The sequence below is a fragment of the Peromyscus leucopus genome, chromosome 6 (assembly GCF_004664715.2).
Source record: "Peromyscus leucopus breed LL Stock chromosome 6, UCI_PerLeu_2.1, whole genome shotgun sequence".
Classification (NCBI taxonomy): Eukaryota; Metazoa; Chordata; class Mammalia; order Rodentia; family Cricetidae; genus Peromyscus; species Peromyscus leucopus.
In genome coordinates this window covers 92,187,006-92,209,247 of record NC_051068.1, presented here as the reverse complement: position 1 = coordinate 92,209,247, position 22,242 = coordinate 92,187,006, and the positions used below count along the sequence as shown (strand labels likewise).

The window sequence follows — 22,242 nt, the reverse complement described above, 5'->3', positions numbered from 1 at the left end:
GTCCCTCATCAGCTAAGCATGATTGACATTAGTCAACATGTATTCATTTTATGATGCTATGAATCCTGAGGGATGTGTGCTATTGTTCCCGCCCCCTGCTCTTTACATTGACATGGGAACTAAAAAACAGCAAGATGAAACAGTGTGTTTTAATATTGAAACAGCTGGCAAATTAGAGATAGGATTCATTCCTGGTCCGTAGTCTGTGTTACTAACCTTGTCAATAAAAACAGGAAGCAGAGAATTAAAGAGACCAGGAAACATTTTTATTTTGATGGAAACTCATCAGTCTTCTATGCAATGCTGTTATATAGAGCATGATATGGAAAATAGTAACACAACTAATAATGTGGGTTGAATAGCATATATATGTGTGTGTGTGTGTATGTATATATGTAGACATCATACAGTTATGTAATAGAAAATTCATAAAAACAGTAGTAAATACTTACAAAACTTGATCACTTCTTAAACAGCTAAAATATCTTAGCATACATATTCTATATAGAACTAGAACATACATTTTATATATTTCATATTCCTTGGTAGCAATGCAACTGAACTAGTAATTAGTAACTGTATCAGTTATTATATCATTGCAGCTGCTGAAGTGGGGTCTTGAAATAATGGCCCCTAAAGGGATAGATGTTAATTTCTCTCTTACAACAATAATTTTGTATATTTTCAGGTCCAATAAAGTAGCTCCTTGGAGACTGGGTCTTCTGCTTGCTCATTCCAGAAGTTGCTGTTTTCACCTGGGATCCAGGAAGGTCCAGATCCTTCCTTCTTCAGATCTGCATTTGCAGAATCAGGAAAAAGACAAAGACTTCCTTTTACTGTCACTGTTCACATCCCCTACCATCCTAGAATCATCACTCAGTTCTCCTCCTGGATCATGGTGAGATGGCTACAGACAGTTACAAAAGCAGGTGAGAAGAAGCACTCAGTTAAAATATATGCCACCATATCAGAAGATGGTAGCAATATTGGAGCTGTGGGTCAATCTTAGGAATTTGGGTAAGGGTGGGGGGTGATTCCCTACTCATGGCAAGGTTAAAAATCAAAAATATTCATAGAAGAACTAAACATGGTAGGATTCTGCCAGACCAGTACTCAAAAGAAAATATAATGCTTTAATATTTTTCATGTTAAACAAGAAAGAATGAAAATAGATTAATTAAGCATCCCAGTAAAAAAAAAAGAGGAATAATTTTCTAAATGAGTATAAAATGGCAGGAATAAATTAATAAAGATACGATTAGAGATCAATAATTTATAAGTGAGAGAACAGTTGAGTGACAAATTTAAATGCTAGCTCTCCAAAAGATCGTTAAAAGAGATAAACTGCAGAAAAGGCAAACCAATAAAAAAGCAAGATGCTAATCCATGGCATTATGTATGAAAAGAGGATATAATCACTACAAGAAAAACAATCCTGTACTTACACAAGAAACCAGCAGTGTCTGTCAGAGTACCTCCCCTGGACCAGGCCCCTCATTGTTAGTACTTAAAGGAGCTCAGCCCACAAAAGACACCTGTCAATACAGTAATATATACGTTAATCTGTCATAGTAACAACATCAAATTCGACCTAAAACAATCTTGGAAATGGAGTAGATAAGAGCTGGGCATGCTGGTATATTTCACCATTCTGAAAGCTGAGACAGGAAAATCATGAGTTCAAGGCCACGCTGAACTTCATGTTGACTTTAAGATCATTTAGGGCACTATCTTTTCTCAAATACCAAGCAAATCAACAAAGAAACTACAAAAAAAAGAAGGATGTTAATATTTTTCTAGTATATTCTATATACAATTTGCTTTATTTAGTACTTTTTCTTTTTTAAATTCATTTACTTAGTGTGTATATGTGCTTGTATGTGTGCATGCACATACATGTGTTACCATAGGGAAATATGAAAGGAAATTCCATATAAACACATTCAAAAAGAAGTTAATAGATTATTTTGAAATAGAGTTGGGTTGTAAAACTAGAAAATTTCTGTAAGTAACAATATTTCACATTAATAAAAGATCAAACCAACAACAGCATATACAGTTTAAAGATTGTGCTTATCCAATAACTTGTAATATCCATGCTAGAATGATAGATGATAGAGGTATAAATCAATGATAAATAGAATATAAATAAATAGTAAATAAATAACATAAATATATAGATTAGAGATAACGTATACATAGAAAAATATAGTTAAATGGTAGATGAAAATGTAACAAAAAGATAAATAATTCCAAATATATTGCAGAAAATTCAACTAATTACTATTGAGGGTAAATAGAGTAAATAGACAAGACAAAAATTGTATATGCAGGATCTAAACAACACAACCAATGACTTACTGGCATACATTCTCATACAAATGGGATTCAATACATAGTATCTTTAGATATACAATGAATCCATACCAAAAATGAATCTTAACAGATTCCAAATAATAATACAGAGACTAGGCTTCTAATTACTACTGATTCAAATAAAAAAAAAAAAACAGGATAAATAACTAAAAATCTCTAACTTTTGAAAGTTAAGCCATTTACTCTTCAATAACATGAGAGAAAGTCAGTGGAGGTTCGGTGGCCTATCTATGAAGCATCAATGGAGCAGATTAAAAAAAAAAAGGAATAAAAATGAAGTCATGTTCTTTAGAGAGTTTTAAATTCTCATGTTAGAGAAGAAAGGGGTTGATAATCAACATCTAAGATCCCATTTCAAGAATTCTCCTAGCAAAATGAACAACACATTAAATACTTATGCAAAATAGATTGATGTAAAAAATAAAGGGCATAAATAAATGAAATACTAAGCACATACATTAAATATACAATCAACAATGTGCAAAGTTCTTCTCTGGTTTTGGATAATAAAATTGCTAACAACCTACATGATTAACCAAATAAATAAAATAAAACCTGCTTATCAATATAAGAAACAAAAATAAGAACATCACTCTTAGTCCTACTGATAGCTAAAAATAAAAAAATATATATTTAATTACTTCATGTAAATGTCCTTAATAAATAAGGTAAAATGAACTATTTAAAAAATACAAAAGTTTCAAAAATACATAGATATTTGAATATCATATTTGCTTTAAAAATATGTTTTTTTAATTTTGTAAGGAAACACTATTTCAACTGAATCCATCAAGAAACTTTTTAAGTACTTAGGAACAAATAATGAAATGATGAAAATAATTAGAGGAAACAATTTCTATTCAACGATTGGTTTATGTAAAATCTGGTAAAAATATTACAAAAAATTAAAATCACAAATGAACCACTTTCATGAATACAGATAGAAGTGTACTGACCAAAATATTAGCAAAATAAATAGAGCAGTACATTAAAATGGATGGATCAGTTTTAGTCTGTGAATTATAACAGGATTTTAGCAATAAAAGAATACAAATAGCTAACATTAACATTAAAAAGAATAATGTTACATGAATGAAAACTTGTCACATGAACGAATTAAAAAGCTCAAAACCAATCATGAAACCTCTTAGTATTCAGAGAACAGATGAGGTCTTCATTTGAAAATTGATCAGTTTATTAAAATATTGTACATAATTGCAGAGGTTTAAGAATAGTCAAGAGCATAAGGTCAGCAAGATGACCCAGTGGGTAGAGGCACTTGTTACCATGCTTGTGGACATGGATTTGATTTGCAGGACACACATGATAAAAGGCGAGCCACAAGATACCCTATGTTCTTCTCACATGTACTGTGACACAAATGCCCTCATCACACAATGAATCAATAAATAAATTTAATTTTAAATGTGTTTAAAAAATAGTCAAGAGTCTTATAAAGAAGAGTAAGGAAGAATGGCTTTTTATCAGGTATTGTCAAGATATGATCATAAAAAGGGTATAGTTTTGACAATGTAATATGCCAGAAGAACCAATGTGAACTCAATAATATCCAACATTCATATGACTAAGGAGGTGCCACAGGCTATGGGAACGCAGGGAAGTGATTCCATTGGATACACACACACACACACACACACACACACACACACTTAAAATTCCTAGTAGCAAAGAACAAGGCTGCAAAACAATAAAAATCAATAAGGAAATTAAATATTCTAGAAAGAGTCAATGATTTATTAATCAGTACATATCATTAACATTACATTAAGGAGAAAATATTAAGTTAAACAGCATTACAGTCCAGTTAGTGAGCTTTACTATACTAATTTGAAGAATGTTTGGCCGTGAAAGGGGCTCAGTGGAATATTAGTGCTCTGCACAAGCCTGACAACATAAGTTCAGTCTCTGGGATGCATAGTTTACAGAATCCACTCCTGAATATTGTCTTCTGACCTACACACATGTGGCTTGCACAAGAACACACACACACACACACACATCACAGAAGTCTGCAATACTAATGAATAAAATTTTTAAAAAAAGAATATTTGGTGACTAAAGACATCATAGATAGAATTAAAATGAAAACATATTGGTAAATGGTATACACCCATGTGTAAATTGATAGTATCCAAATTCATCTGGGCTATATTAAGAACATTTTTGAATCAATATGAAAATGATACAGTCTAGTAGAAAACTTGGGAAAGGACTTCAATAGACTGTTGAAAAATGTGCGTGTCCAAAAGACCAACAGCTGTGATAAATTCCTCCTGGTTACTTTGTTCATCAACTTCATGTAAGTCAGAAACTGATTAAGGCCTCTGCTAACCTACCAGAATAGAGGAAAGAGGTGGCAGACAACTCCAGTAATGGTGAGGCCATGGTGCAGCTGAACCCAGCCCAGTGCTGACAGAATACAAACTGGAGAAAGACGTTTGGAGAAAAGCTGCACAGGCTTATTAAAGCAACACATGAACAATTGCATTCAGTACATATTCAGCAGAAATTAATACATGTACTCATATGCATGTATACACACATGAATTTATTATTGTAACTATGGTATTCATTTTAACCAAAAACTGGGATGGGGTGGGGAAACGGCTATGGGAGAGCAAATTTTCATATATAATAGGAGGGATTCAATGGCAGAGATTTAATAATGAAGTGTATTATTATAAATTCTGAAAATAAACAAACCAGTGTTTATCTTCACCAAAATGGATAACTAAAGATACATATGTTGTAGAAGAAGCCATTCAAAACAATCAGTAGTGCATAATTATAAACAGTTAAAACAAGTAAACTTCTCTTTGCTTCTAAGAGGGACAGTATCTGGAAGCTACTACTTCCCAGGGCAGAAAGTGAAGAGTTCTTCCCAGTGCCTGGTCTGCTGAATTACAAAGTTGGGCAGCTCATATTCATGGGTAACTCAAGCTCCAGGGTGATCTGACACCCTCTTCTGGCCTCCCAAAGCACCTGCAGAATTTGGCACGTATTCACACATACATACATACATACGAACATAAATAAAAACACAAATAAAACAATAGAAATGAAAAAAAGAGGTGTTGTAATGCAATTCGCTCAGCTACAATGGAAATCAGTATGGAGTTGTCTCAGAAACTAAAATCAGAACTAGTTTACCTATTTCACACAACAAATTAAGGTAGTTTTATGCATACTAGGAACTTTATCTTAAATTCAATAAATTTGAATAGTAATATTGTCTAGAGATTGTGTTCAGCAGTGCAGAGGTAAGTTTCAGCATCTGGTGAATGTAGTGGTAGGTATTCTCAGTGCCTAGGAATGCCAGCATCACTAGATGTCATTTGAATATTTTTATTTGGATTACTTGCTAGCACCTGAAAATAACCCCACTCCCACCGCTGCAAACTACTTGTATAGTTTGTGACCAGAGCTCTAAGATAATTGGCAAACTTAGAGAACTAAAGGATGGTGTGCAACTTATTTTAATGCTACTTCCAGCTGTACACACACACCATCTGCATTTCGATTGTACACACACAGTAAGACACAACAGAACCATTATTAGTGGCTTCCAAACAGACCCTGACTTCATTCATCATGTATCAGTTTGGGGATCCTGACAGATTTGCTTATTACCTGACTGGCACATTTTCTGAATTTCAAAAACAGATATAGTTTCAAAAATAGGATGAAAAGAAAGAATTTGGGGCTGGGGGAAGCTTTCAGGAAGGAGTTGACTTGAGTCTCAAGGCAGGAGGCCAAGGCACGTTCATTTGCACAAGAAAGAGGGAGTGGGGATGGGTTAGGGTAGGTAATGTTAATTTTAGGAGGGCAAGGATCTGTGACAGGGTTTGAGAACAAGTTTGGAAAGGGAGTGTTGGAATGAACATTGACTGACTTATTGATGGATGGTTTTTTGCTGTGCAACACCTAGTACAGACAATTATCATTGGAGTATTTGGAGAAATTACAAAATATGAAGGTTGCATCCCAGTAGATAGAAAAATAAACACTTTAGGAAACAGAAAAGGCAGTAGTAGGGACATATAATTAAATGAAAAAAAGAAGAATGTATAGAATCATAAAATAGCACTATGATATTTATAAATCAGTGCCATCCTACCCACATCTCCCTTTATCTTTAATTATATTTCCCCTGAGAGAAATACACAATATTTTAGTTTCATTAATGCTATATTGTGTGACACACCACTTTCTGTTTAAATTTGGTTGTTACTGGATACTAATATTTTAAAAATAAACAAAGAGACTCCCAGAAAAGGTAAAATGATCTAAATGACACAATTTACAATTCAAGGAAAATTATCATAATAAACCTATCATACATATGCACTTATCATACATATGTAGTATTTTGCTTAGATTTTTAGCGCTCTTAACAAATGATAAGCTTAAAAACATCCACACAAAGAAGGAGGTAATTCATATTTTAGTTCAAGGCCACAGCAGGAGATGCAAAATTTCTTCCTGAGCTGCTTGTAATTTGAAAATATCGATGATTTATATATACTATGTAATGAATCAAAATGGTCATCAAGAGAGTGAACAGTAAATATTTAATGGCTTTGTGAACATCAGACCTATTATTTTAACTTGTTTCCATTACATGTAAAAGGAATATTGAAAAATGGTGGTGTTTTCTGCTGAAGACATCATGTTCTGAAAGCCTCACTGCTCATAAAAATTTGAACGTTAATAGCAACCTTATAAATTATTTCATCCTAATTTTACTAATGAGATACAGGTAGAGAGAGGGTAAGTGATTTTTCCCAGTCAGATTGACTCTCACCCCTTTTGGTTTGGTTGAGATCCGGTTTTACCCCACTCTTACTTAGTTACTTCCTATTATGTAAAACAAGGGGTTTTCAGACTGTGCTTTGACCTAGGACACTCTATTTTACAAACAGCTTTTTGTTCCATTTTAGAGGGAGATGACTGTGGTCCCTGGTGTACCCATAACCCACAGTATTCATTGGGTACCACCCATCTAGTTCCAACTGATAGATGACCAATTCCTTGTAGTAGAAACAATGCCACCTTTTAAGTTTATTGGTGTGAACTGAGACTTTGAGGGCACCTGGGCATTTTGAAAATCATAGTAGGGAAACTAGACACAAGAATGCATAAGACTCATTAGACCAAGGAAAAGCTGTATCTCCTTCACATGAACCCTGTAAAAGGATGGGCATCTAGCACTATGATGGCAGGTCCTCCCACCAATCTATCATCTGTTACCCTGGCCCGAATTCTTAGAATTCTTAGTTATCTTATCAATACAGACTCTATTAACATTTCCATCAGCCTACTTCTAGGACCTTTTGAATGCTGATGCAGCTTCTTTAACTTATATTCATTCTGTCTAAAGATATATTGTCAAACTCGCTGTGGGCTGTGTGATGCATGATCTAAGATTTAACGTTAATAATTAAGGTTGAAATAAAAGAACTTCCATTTGCCTTAGACAGATTACCAAGGGTTATCTAGCAAATTACTGTAGTTGAAACTACCAAGCCTTGCAAATTTATTGTTATTCAGTAAGTTCTGACATTGCTGAGTGATACAGATGTGTTCCTATGTGGCACAGAGCACACAAGACCATTTTCTCCCATATTTCCTCTAATTTCCCTCCAGTGTGGTGGGTCTTGTCTTTGCTTTGGTTATCTTTCCTCACTTCTGGAGTGCACCAGCCCCCCAACAATGCATTTTACTTAAATTTTCAACATAATCGTGGAGAACTTGGTATTCTATTTTCATTTGACTATTTTATTTTTTCCATTTTGGACTTCAGCACCTGGGAAGATTACTACCCTCATAAGGAGGGTATCTAAACACCAGCTTTCTTGTAGTGAATACACATCCTGAAGAATAACCATAGTAATTATATTGTGAGATAGAAAACCCAAATGGGTTCCAATTTCCTTTCCCAAAGCTAAGTATGTCCTTATAGGAAGATTGGTCTGAATTGAATTTTCCTTGCCAGTCCTTGGCCTGGCACCAAAATCTACATTTCCCTCATGTGTCTTCTGGCTATAATAGTCATAATGGGCATGGCCCAATACTGTCTTTTGAAAACATCCCTTGCTCAGTGCTGCTTAAGCCATTATCTACTCCATGCAAGTTCATCTTGCAGAGGGCTCATCACTGTTCATGCCTGTTTCTGATGCTGGTAAAATTCAATCAGTCGTTTTCCCTTTAGAGATCTATTTCTTCAGCAAGTATTTGTTAAGGACCTGGGCTCTTATTACCATCTTTACAAGCCATGGGAATATTTGGTGAGCAAGAAAAATATGTTTTTCTTTCCTTACATGGCACTGAGTCCAGCAGGGAAAGCAGGTACTTAGATAACTAAGACTATTATGCTCATCCTCATCCAGAAATTACAGAATCTGAGATGGTCCATAACAAGAACAGCTGATATAGTTTCCAACAGAAGTTACACTTATGAGGGCATTGCCAGATGAGTAGGCAGTCCTCAATCACCACAAGCCAGCTTCCATGTTTTACAGTTGTGTTTGGGAATTCTTCTTTACTTTCAACAAAATTACTCTGGGAAGAATATTTTTTAAATGCATTTCATTTGGAAATAAAACTAAAGGTTTTGTTATTATTGTTTTGTTTTATGTTGGCTAGTTTTTTTGTTGTTGTTGTTGTTTGTTTTGTTCTATTTTATTTTGTTTTTGCTCCAGAACACATTTGCTGCATTTAGATTTCCAGAATATCTATAACAGGGTCTTAACCTCTGGATATTAAGTCTGCTATAGACTCGGTTTTCTAAGAATGGGTCATGCCCAGAATTGCTTAGGTTAGTGTCCTCTATGAGTTGGTAGGCTTCACCCCAGTCTTAGGGAGACAACCATCGGGGAAATGGGAACCATGTCAAAGCGTGCATACTTCTAAGTTGCCCTCATTAACCCATATTGACTGCCATCATAGTTTACGGATTCCCAGTGCGACTAAAATTCTCCTCCCTAATTTTCTGCTAATTGCCTAAAAATTTTCTCTGTATGTACTTTTCAGCCACATGGCAAAGGCTCACCTTGATTATAGCCCGATCGCATCACCTAAGGCACTATGTTGGTGCACAAGTATTTCTGGGAACTAAAATGACACATGCCTAGGGCAATCGCCAGTTACTGCAACCCTCTGACTTGGGAGAAACAGGAATTAGAAAGATCGGTGTTCAAAATTCCTGCTTCATCTGTCTGGAGTTGTATATTTTTACCTAGGAAGAGAAAAGTTTGGTTACTGTAAATGGTTCGCCTCTGGCCAACTAACAAAATTGGGGCAAAGTTTATCAAAGTCACTTAGAGTTTGGAGTCAACTCTCCAATGTTTTATCAGCTAAATCATTTTGGTGCCAAAACTTTTTGAATAAAACTGTTACCTTTGTTAGGAGATGGTCAGCCTGCTGAAATATGATAACTAATGGCCATTTGGTACATTAGAGAAGACTCAACTTTACTTCTCTCTAATATGTAGAGCAGTATGAATATTCTGAGTTGTTAGAACTCCTGCTCCATGGAGTTCTAGAAAGTGAAAAAGTTGGCTTAAATTATTTGACTAGTTTTCATTTCTTCCTCCTTCTCTAGCCTATTATACTTATTAGGTAGGTAAATCAAGTAGCTAAAGGTTCCTGTTAGTTGGAAGAGTGAGAAAGGTAGGAGGAACCCAAGGAAATACTGTCATCCGTTCTCTTCTTATTTCAGAAAGGGAAATACAAACTCAGGGTCACATATAACACAGGGACTCAGAAATCCAATTCTGGGAGAGTAGCCTTATGCCCAGCTCCACTGCTGTGGTGAATAAGTAGCAGATGCTGGTGTCTAACCAGCCATCTGCATTACCGTCCTTTAGAAATGCAAGCTGAACAATAAGCTTTACCCATGGAATGGGTTATTGGCTCTGCCAATGCATGTGTAGTTTTTCAGGAGCATGGGAATTTATTGGTTTAATAAGGAATGAGGCATGTTCGCTTTGGGCAAATGTCTGTGTAATTTATTGCTGCCCAACAAATCACCCTGCCTCCTAGACTTAAAGCAAGCGTTCATGAAGTTTCCCCTGAAAAGGGAAAGATGTTATATTTTTAGGCTCATCATGTCATAGACTCTCTGATTATTCAATTCTAACACTTTTGTGCACTATGAAGCTAATCTTAGATAACATGTAAGTAAATATATGTTGCTGTGTTACCCCAGATTCTGCATTTTTAAAAATAGCTGATTCTAGGATTTGTTCCATGAGCTACATACCTTTCCTGGCTTAAAACAATTGCATTACCTATTCTCATTATTCTTTGGGTGCTGTGCGGCTAACACTAGGCAGGTCATCTTAGTATACTACAGCCACTGTCACGTAGCTAGTATTTTGTCCAGGGCCCTTAGCTGATCTAACATCTCTCTCCTGTGAGCTCCTTTCTGCTTCCTGGAAGGTAACTCAAGCTTCTTTGAAGTGGTGACCTCAGGACAGCAGATATGGCAACCTTGATAAATCTCTCCCTTAGTCATGCTGCCTAAAGTGATGTTGAACAAAGTGTGGCAATTAGGAAAGCCCAGATTGAAGTGGCAGTGGGGGTGGAGGGGTGGGGTATGGAGTAGCATATGGCAAAAGTGCACACACACGGAGACAGAGGAGTTCTTCTCACTTTGTAAACAATCACACAGTTTGTTAAGTAATAACAATTTCACTTCAGTATTCTCAATACTACACAATTCCATACGTTTTAAAAATATTTTTGACAGTAAAATTACCTTCACAGTTTATAAACTATTTTGCAATAAAATGTGTATGCATAAGTTATTTTTAAATATTGTAATAATTATATTCTTAGAGCAGAAATAAAAAGGAAGGATCCAAAGAACAAATAATCCATGTTGAAGACTACCTAGATGAAAGAGGTTTTAGCTAGGCAAGTCAGTAGGCTGATTTACTGATGGTTTAATCTTTACTTAAATTCCTGATACCCTGCAGAGCCTACCTTTAATGGTTTACATTGTACACACTGCCTGTCATCATGATAGACACAGTGGCCTCTGGCTTAGAATATTCTATTAGAGTTTCCAGAACAGCAGGGCATAGAGCCAGCACCAGACCTCATAGTAACTTATCCAGGAGTGTGGTGAAGAACTGAAGCCACAGATTTACTTTAATTCTGAAGAGTGCCAAGAGGTGTATGTGTGTGTGTGTGTGTGTGTGTGTGTGTGTGTGTGTGTGTGTGTGCACATGTGTTGATAGTTAATTTCTTTCAACTTTCCACAAACTTGAATTAACTGGGAAAAGAGGAATTGTGTCCATCAGATTGCTCATAGGAACATGTGCGGGAGGGGCATTTTCTTGATGAATGATTGATGTGAGACAGTTCACATCATGGCAGTGCCACCCAGAATAAGTTGGTCTTGGGTTGCTTAAAAAAGCAAGCTGAGTAGGCCGTGGAGAGCAAACTAGTAGACAGCATTTCTCCATGGTCTCTACTTTAATTTCTGTTTCTATATACATACATACACACACATATAGAATATATATCTATCCTAGTTGTGTATATATATGTATGTATATATATATATATATGAATTTAGTAGACATATATTAATAATTGTATGTTGTCTTTGGAACCTCATAATAATACTTAAAGGAAAACATCTCACCTGTAAAGCCAGTAAAAGGATTTTTACAAATCCTCTTCCCCTGGAATTATGATGAACTAATTGAAATGCTTTCTAGTGCATTAGAATTGCAAAAGTGTTCACTGTTCTGTAGAACATGCTGAATTAAATTACAAGAGTTATAATATTGATGTTTGCTACATACAGGCAACCTGAAATCTACCATCTATTGAAAGGTCTGCAGAATCTTATGCAGAGAGTACTTCCATTTTATTTGTTTCTTCTCCAGTGAAAAAAAGGAAGACTTGTAAGGGTTAGGGATGTTGTCGGCCTCCTGAAATAACACAGGAGGACTAAAGCCCTGATTTGCCTAATCTAGGATGGTCCACGTAATGCTCTAAATCATGTTGACAAAAGTCTTGAATCACCTGGGAGACTGACCTCTGTAGGGGATTATCTTGATTAAGTTAATTAGAAGGTATGACCTACACTCTGTGGGTGGTACCATTCTTAGGCAGGGTTTTGGAGAAAGTGAGCTGAGCATCGGTGCACATGGACTCATTGCTCTCTTCTACATGTAAATGTGATGTGTTCAGCTCCTTCAGGTCCCTGCTGTCTGACTCCCCGACCCAGATGGACTATGCCTTGAACTGTGAGCATTAGACAGGCTTTCTCCCTTAAGGGAGAAAGGGTATTTTAACAGAGCAACAAGAAACACCACTGAGCCACCTAGTGTTATATCTTACCCATGCTTTGCTATCACGCTTTATCTCAAAATCATTATGCTTCATTAACCTGGGATAAGTCCTGGTCCCACTGCCAGGGACTCCCCAGACAGATCTAGCCCCATAACTGTCACCCACATTCAGTTCAGTCCCATACATGTTCCTCAGCTTACAGTCCAGAGTCCATGAGCTCCCACCAGCTTGGATCAGCTGTCTTCATGGTTTTCCCCATCATGATCTTGACCTCACTTGCTCCTGTGATCGCTCCTCCCTCTTTTCAGGATGGGATGCCTTGCTCAGCCTTGACACAATGGGGAGGGACTTGGTCCTGCTTCAACTTAGTATGCCAGACTTTGTGGAATCCCCAAGGGGGCGGACTTACCCTCTCTGAGCAGAGGATGAGGAGTAAGATGGGAGAGGGGGAGAGGGTGCAGGAGAAGGGGAGGGAGGGACAACCAAGAATGGTATGTAAAATGACAAAAAAAAAAAATAAGAACCCAACTTTTTAAAATAAGAAAATGAACAAAAAACCTGTTGTGCTTGTTCTCCAACCAATCTCCTTGCTTCCCCTTCTCTAATTTTCTCTGTACACTCACTTGCTTATTTTTCTTACCTGCCACACAACTCTCAGACTTTCATCCTGGTTCCTCAGCAATTTAGCAATAAGTAGATGCATAGAATCCCCATTACTAAAAGAAGATAGGTCCATATTTTAAGAATGGTTACCCTCAGTATACCAGAGTTTCATCATCTGGAAATGGAGGTAAAATATTACTTACCTAATATTGAGCAAATGCTCAATGTATTAAAATAAATCCCTGAAACCATAAATGATAGTACAAACAAATACAAGGGTCTGGCCAGAAAAGTGATGCCTGAGACAGAAGAGGTCCAGAAGCGTGTGAGGCTAAGGAAAAGGCGCATCCGATGCAGGCGGGCACACGCTAGTCATTTGAAGTAGGTTTTTCTGAAAGAAATAACATTTTTTTTTTCTGAATAAGAAATAAAACTGGTTTTGGATACTCTCTTACATAACACAGTTTACACTGAGAATTTTAATTATTTGTTAAAATAACCAAAATACACATAGGCACTGTTTACCATTACCATGGATCGAAGGAATGGCTGATGAGTAATTAATTTTCCCAAATAACCATGTATGCATGTATGTAGCTTAAAAAAATAAGAGAAGCAGTTTTGTGATTTAGTTTGTCTAGCTGATCTGTCAGGGAACAACTCACAAAAACTTACCTATGGTTAAAACAGAGGGAGGTTTGCACAGTCCCAGAGGAAAGAGGGGTCAACCACCCCACCAGAGTTCTCATAATACCGTCACATGGCTGAATTGAAATAAGTGGATATCCAGCAAAATTGCTCTTTCACACTTCTGTAGAAAAGTGAAAGTAGAAATTAAATCATTTTAAAAATAAAAGGAACCTCGCTGTTTATTTTCTTCCCATGTAAAGATAGAATATGTGCTGTGAAATTGGTCATTTATATAGGACAGTCCCTACTGTGAAGAAGTTAAAAATCATCTTACCTTTTGTTTGATGGATCTTTTAATGGATCTGTGAAAAAAATGAGTGAGATCCCAACTTTCTGTTGAGATTATTACTTTTACTCTAAGGTACAGAGAAAGTGTCCAGTTAGCTGAATTGATCACAGCCTGGTAATGTTACACATCTTAGAATTTTGAAGAGCCATACAAAATGGTGACTAAGAATTTTATTTTGCCCTCATGTATTTTCAACTACATGCAGGCAAATGAAGATAAAGAGATAGAAAACAGAGCTAATTCAGAAGACTGAAATTCAAATAAAATTAAAGCAACAGTATAAACCTCTGAGCCAGGAAATGCAGGCAGGAGTGAATTCAATTTCAAATAGTAGTTAGTTGTAGTCAGACTGCAAGCATAACTTGTAAGTCGTGCATCAGACCTCAGAAAGAACCCTATAATAAAATCTGTGTCTTGAATCTCCACTGACCTTTACTTCCTCAACATACCATGATATCTGCTGGTCCACTGAATCCAAGCTTCCATGAGAGATGGAAGAAAATTAAAGATTGTGACATGCTTTGGGCTGGGAAGTTGTCCTGGTGAAAAAAAAATCACTGACTTAAAGTTTAATCAAAACCCTTCTAATAGATGGGAAGTAGTGGGGGTAAATCCTGTCTCAACAAAAATGAAAATAAATCCATTGAATATGGGAGCTCTGTTTTTCAAATGCTTCTTTCTGTTGTCACAATGAATGCTAACACCATCACTCTGTCAGAAAGTGTAGCTTGAGAACAAAATAGTCGTATCTGGCTTTTCTTCAGAAATTGAAGGCCTTGACTATTCCTTCTACATAGCACATTATGCAGTTGATGAACCAGTTTCTTCTCTTCAAAACATAACATTATTGTAAGAATAATGTATTAAAACAATAACTGGGAGCTTTTTTAACTCTACAGTAGAAAGTAATGAGAAAATCAATTTTTACCTGAAATTTTGAGCTGTGAAAAAAATCTTATTTCTTTCATAATTCTGGGTAAATTCATTTATATTTTTTGACCTGTAAAATAATAAGGCATTTTTAAAGCATATGATAATTTATTTTGTCTGCAAGAAATACATCACCGATGAATATTAAACCTAAACATGTTCTAGTTTAAACAGATTGTAAAGCAGATGTCGTGAGAAAGCTAAATAAATAATAAATACAATGAGAGGAGTCAGGATTACTCACAGAGTGAAAATGAAAGCCCTAATAATGACAACGTTGTGAACAAAACATTTGAAGAAAATGCAGGATACATAGCTTATGGTTGGAAGTTCTCAGTTTCTTATACATTCTCTGGGATGTATTTTATTCCAAACTTAGAATCTAGTATCATGAATGTAAAGCATGGTGAAATTTTGAGGTGATATACCAATTATATTGCAGCATAAACATCCGCTTCAAATGTCCCTAATATAAACTCTACATTATGAAGATGTTATAGTTAATAGCTTTAGTTCTTTAGTAAAGAGACTAGAAGTTCTTCAAGTTAACTTGATTTGGCTGTGTAACCTCTCCATTTAATAAATCTTTTTTTAAAAATCTTGAGTATTTTCTTTTTACATATAGTCTAATTTCCAGAAAGCAGTTGAGAGTGTTTAAACTGATCATTTTTATGGAATATGCATGGTGTGACATGAGCAACATAAACAAATACATTAATTGCCTTATCATAGTTTTTTCTGACAGATGGGTCCCCAGGCACAGAGCCTAACCTTTTATTTTGACACCTGCCACATCTTGCCAGTCCTGACCCTTTTTCTTTGCCAGAGTATCGCTGTGTGGTTCACCATGGTCACATTAATCTCCAGCTTTTAGGAGGCATAATGTTGGAGTCCTTCTGAGAATCACAGCCATTAGTCAGCTGATACCACAACAGAGAATATTTCACAGATCCATCCAACATCCGCTCTCTCCTGTGATTCAAACACGTTTTCTCTTATTCCTGTGACCTACTGGCTCAATAAGATTACACGGAGCTCCATTCAGTCAAAGGCCCCATATTGTTAACATGTGACAGGAAACGTTTAATTTAGTAGTCACTTAAAATTCAGAATTAATTGGAGTTTTTTTTTTTTTTTTTTAAAGAAGCTATGTTTTGACTTTTGTGCTAAATGATACTTTTTGCCCACAAAGAAAATGTGCATGTTACTGTAGCTTGTGAGTTAAAAACAACAGGAACACTTACATTTCGAAAAACAACGAACCATCAAGGCGATAATCATGTGTTGTAAATCACAGCACACACAATCTCCTACTTGCACCTTCAGTATCTGGGGGGATTCCAGAAACCATTGTCACATGTTATGTGTCCTGGTTAGCACAGCTGAAAGCACATGTCTGGTCCATTAAAGAGTGAGGTTTGGCTCTAAAGAGTTTCACAAATCAGCGAACATGCAGAAGACAGGTGAATTACGAGAGCACATCTATTACTGGGGTAATTTGGTATAAATTTCCAGAGATTGTCTCCTTAAGCAAAAGCAGACTATAACGAATTACAGAAAATGCTGTAATCAATCTCTGAGGGGAGGAATTTGGAAACAAAGAAACAGAAAACTAGATATGTAGATAAGAGTTAGAATTTTAGAAGCATATAGAGTATTCCACTAGCTCAGACCAGTTCGCTTTGAAATATCACTGCCGAAATGTGTAATTTGTCTTCCTCAGTGGCATCTGTTAGTTCTGGAATAAGCTTATTTGATAAAATGTAAAAAGCCTGGGACCAAGTCTTGGTTAAGCTAAGTTTCTTAATAATTTAGAGGCCCATTTATGCCAGCCAGGATATATATGTACACTGAAAGAAGTATGGGATCTATATCTTACAACAGTCAAAGAAAATGCTGTTTCATGCCTGGGGCTAAGGGCTATTGGAGTCAAGGTAATTATAGAACGATGGCAGCTTCATGCACCTCTGCAGAGTCAGCAGTTCTGTAAGCTTTACTGATCCCTTATTAACATGACTCAGCTCTACTGCACATATTCCTCTTTTTGCCCGGACACTTCCCAGATTTCACAGGTCACTCTGAGGTCCCGATGCCTCTGATGTATCTTGGTATGCTATAGAAAATCCTTTCTTCATGTGTTAAATATGAATCCAGAGACAAAACAGCAACAACAATAATACACCCAGCTCAAGTTTTAAAGCATAATTACCAAGTTCACAGGTTACTAGCCACACTGTGGCCTTGGTTCAATCAGCTGGGTAGAGGGCCAGAGAAAGGAAAGTATGTGTGAACATGGCAACTTGGTTGGTGTGCATTCTTGATGATGCTGATTCTCTTAGAGATTTGTCTTGATGGGTTGAACAATACTCAGAATGTAGTCCAGGCATGGGAAGTGTTCCTGGTGTTGCTCATTACCCACCCAGAGCAATGAACACACTAAAGACTGCAGTTTAGGAAACCTTTCAGCTCTCTGCTAAGGACATTTGACAGCTTCTGAGTCTAACAATCAAATCTCAGACTACTTTTTTTTCCTAACTCGTTTCTTAAATTTTTATAATAACTCAATTATCCATGTTGATTTTTTTTAAAGTGGTAATGATCACTAATATATTAGTGGTGAGTAACAATCCAGAATTTCACAGGATTAGAAGACTCAGATGGTTTTAGGCTGCCCCTCTAGATGATTAATATATAAAGATCAGATCTTTATGATCAAATTCTAATTCTCTGAGCACTGGATTCCTCCTCAGAAAGCAGACAGTGTAATGGCAACTCACTAGCTCACATTATCATCGTAATAAGAAGACAAAAATACAGTGAATTTTGAAAACTAGTAATAGACTAATCAAAATTAAGTCATTATATTTTTCTATTTTCAACTCACTCTTGGGGGTTTAAGAGGTAACTCAGTGGGTAAAGTGTTTGTCATGCAAGCTTGAGGATCCCCAGATCCTGTGTAAATCCAGACACAGTAGTGTGAATCTATACTCATAGCACCCCTGCAGTATGATAGGAAGTGGAGACAGAGGATTCCTTGGAAGCTTGTAGTTCAGCAGACAAAAAAACAACAAAGAGAACCTGTCTCAAGGTGGAAGATGAGGATCAACACCGGAGGCTGTCCTTGTGCTGTGGCACTTATACATAGTAACACACACACACACACACACACACAGAGATACACTAATCACATGCATAAACATATACATACAAGTATATGCAAATCACGTACATACTAAGAACTAAGATTAAGAAATTTATCCATCATCTATCTATCTATCTATCTATCTATCTATCTATCTATCTATCTATCTAACTACCTATCTATCATCTCTCTACCTCCTGGAAAAATCAACATTTTTATAATAGTTATAGTTAATAGTTATTATTTGAATATTATTATCCATATTATTATAGATTCCCCCATGTGATATGGCTGTTTTAGATCATATTGCTTATTTCTGTTGTATTTACTGCTATTGTTTTTTCCAAACAGCAACTAGATACTAAATTTGCAAAGCTTGCTTCAGGAAACATCCTGTTCTTGAGGTCTGAAGCTAACTTGATTATGAATGTTATTTAAAAATATTTAAGCAGTATAATACTTTAAAAACTACCAAGAGGAAGTACATATTTAATAAATTAATGAAAATATATTAAAGGCTAAAAATATCCAAAAGTGGGAGAGAGGGTTTCATGATAATACAGTTGAGGGAAGTTCATATTGCAGGTGGAATCCATGCAGAGTTTAGAATAATAGATTATATTTTGAAAGCTGCGTAAGAAACTACCTTATTTCAGGCAGAATAAACCCTCCAATGAAAATCATAGATTCAGCTCCTTTATGTATACATGTCCATTGATATATACATGCAGAAATGTGAGAGAATAAAGGCAGTCAGAAACACAAAACCAATAAAATTTAAAAGTCTACAAATAAATTGGAAACTGCAAAAGAGTTTTGTAGTATCCAGCACCTATTGAATGATATTAGATTTTTAAAACTGGACATCTAGAAATGGAGGTGCTGGGCCAGCGTGCTGGTTCAGCAGGTAAAGGTAGGTGCTTCCCACTCAGCCTAAAGACCTGAGTTTGACTCTTGGAAGCCAATGGGCAAAGGGGAGAACTGCCTGCAACAGTTTTCCTCTGAATTCCAAGTGTTCTGTGGTGACACACAGCTCCCCCCCACATGCATCTCCATAACTACAGACACAAACACATGCATACACACATGAGCAGCACTAAATAAATATAGAAAATGAAATAGAACTGCTTTTACAATATATCACTTCCCATCATGTATACCAAAGGCACATTACAGGAGTAAAGTGCTCAAAAAAATTATTTCTTCCAAATACAATGCAATGCAACATTGTTAATGGAAGTTTCTTAAACTTCTTGAACATTTCAAGGAATAAAAGCACTATTTAAATAATATTAACATGTTTTTCTGTGGCCATCTGGCGTCTCAGTTTAGTGCAGAGAACAAACAAACTAAATGGCAGGAGAATTGCTTCCTTAATGAGCAACTTTATAACCTCAACAGTTTTATTAATTTGCAATACAGACATTCTAAATTAAATTACAGAATTATCACAAGTATTAAGAAACTTTGGACTACTGTACACATATAGTACCTTACTTAGAAACATCTACTTGGTAAGAATGTCATTCGTTAATTTAATAATTTAAAACTACAATATAGTTAATAATGAAACAACGAATCCCATGCAAGCTTGTGGCCTTTCAGCATTCAACTGTGGCACAGAGTCTAAGTACAAAGTGGTGGTAACGTTCTTTTAAGAACGTGAAGTTGCTTTACAGATAGGGTTGAAATCAATGATCTAATTATTCCAGAAGCTGACAAAGCATGCCAGTCTAACGAGGTCACTGGCAGGCTAAGCAAGCATACTGTAGTGCTACAAACACATAGGGTGGACTAATCCCAGCCTGGAATTTGGAGACTAAGACAGTATTAAAAGTCAGAGAGGTAACTCCACACAGCGATCTTCATGTACACAAAGTGAAACTGAAAATGAGAGATGTTTTCATAAAATTGGAATAGAAGCTACATGTCTAATTCACTCGAAAAAACAAAACAAAGTAAAAACCTCAGTTCTTGGGGAGGAGAGCAGGGGAAGAAGGGCAATAAAAGTGTATCAGAATTACCAAACAAGAAGGAATTAATGTGGAGATGATGAAAACACATCAAGACCATCTAGAATTGGCTTACAGCCTCCTCTGAAGTTTTTCTGTGTCCAGGGCACTTGCAAAAGAGAGCTTATTGAACACTTACAAAAGAACAACACAATTGATTGGAGCTTTCTTCCTCAGGCTTGAATGTTTTAAAATCAAAGATTGTCATTTCCATGGTGTTTGCCAATTAATATTCTTTGTCTTTGCTAGTGTTTCAGTTACTGAAGACCATAATTCTAGTATTGGAATCGTAAATATATTGCACTGATGGATGATGTCTGAATACTTCACATTTTTCATTTCGTATTTTGGTCTGTAGTATGTCTGTGGATGTTTCTTCTTCACATGTATGAAACAGTTAATTTTGTTTCTCATTTGATGACTTCTTTACAGTAGTCACATAAGGCATTAGTCTTGTTTTCTTTTATAGAGAGCAGCCTGCCACTCCTGGCCCCTGATTCAAGCTCTATGCTGAAGAAAGCTGTATTAGTTGGACACTTAAGGGCTCCTAAGGAAAAGGCAGAGAAGGTAGTTTTTCAGTAGTAATTTTTCTAACCTCTCCTTTTATGTAAAATTAATTAATTTTGACATTAATTAATGACATTAATAGATTAGTTAATTAGGCAAATGCAACTCAAACCAAAGAAAGACCCAGTTCTTCTCCTGAGAAGCTCCTTTTTAAAAAAGAGGCAATTCACCTCCTTTCCCCTGTTAGAAAAGACAAACTGGTTCTGTTGTCATCATTTTCTAGTTAGCCTTTACGTTTCTTCCTTTTACATCTATCTGTTTATTTGTATGTTCAGGGTCCCTTCTTCCCTTTACATCTATCTGTTTATTTGTATGTTCAGGGTCCCTCACAGAGGTTAGACAACAACTTTCAAGAGTTGGATCTTCCCTTTCACCATAAGGGTTCCAGGAATTGAACTCAGGTCCCTTGGGCTTTGCAGCAAGCAGCTTTGTTCCATGAGCCATCTTGCATGCCCAGGACTGTTCATTTACTACTAAGGCTCAAGTTTCTTCCTTTCTTTCCTTTCTTTCTTTCTTTCTTTCTTTCTTTCTTTCTTTCTTTCTTTCTTTCTTTCTTTCTTTCTTTCTTTCTTTCTTTTTTTTTTCTTTCTTCTTTTCTCTTCTTTTTTTTTTTTTTTTTTTTTTTTTTTTTTTCTTTTTTCTTTCTTTCTCTCTTCCTTCTTCTTCTTTTCTTCTTCTTCTTTCTTCTTCTTCTTCTTCTTCTTCTTCTTCTCCTTCTCCTTCTTCTTCTACTCCTCCTTCTCCTCCTCCTCCTCCTCTTCCTCCTCCTCCTCCTTCTTCTTTGGTGTTTTGAGACAGAATTTCTCTGTGTAGTTTTGGTTCCTGTCCTGGATCTTGCTCTGTAGACCAGGCTGGCCTCGAACTCACAGAGATCCTCCTGGCTCTGCCTCCCAAGTGCTGGGATTAAAGGCGTGGGCCACCACCGCCTGGGCAGGCTCATGTTTCTTTAAATATTAGTCATCTCCTCTGCCTAGGTTCAGTTTGGTTTCCAAATGTTTCTGTTAAGAACACTTTGGATCTCAAACTCAGGGGCTGCCCTCAGAATCAATTATAAACCTCCCTTTGAGCCTTGACATTATTGATCAACTTCCTTGGTATGTCTTTCTAACCCCATCTTCATGCTTTGTTCGGGAATGTGCAGCTTTCCTAAAGATCAGCTTCCCACCCCCACTTTCCTTATCATTCTGAGGATAAAGCTCCGTTCTTGCAACGCTCCACTTGTATCTCAGCCAGGCATTTCCCAAAGCATTACCTCACACCATGCTGACATCTATGTCTAGACACAGGCACCTCAAACTCCA

General features: G+C 36.3%; 1 long non-coding RNA gene across 1 annotated transcript; it reads right to left on the bottom strand.

The window, feature by feature from the left end:
• Positions 1-244: 244 nt before the first annotated feature.
• LOC114700466 lies at positions 245-21,496 on the bottom strand. Its single transcript, XR_005091838.1, has 4 exons — positions 13,987-21,496; positions 13,349-13,702; positions 9,449-9,634; positions 245-1,535 (listed from the first exon to the last, which is right to left on the bottom strand). It is a non-coding gene; the product is annotated as an uncharacterized LOC114700466 (long non-coding RNA).
• Between the last annotated feature and the right edge of the window lie 746 nt (positions 21,497-22,242).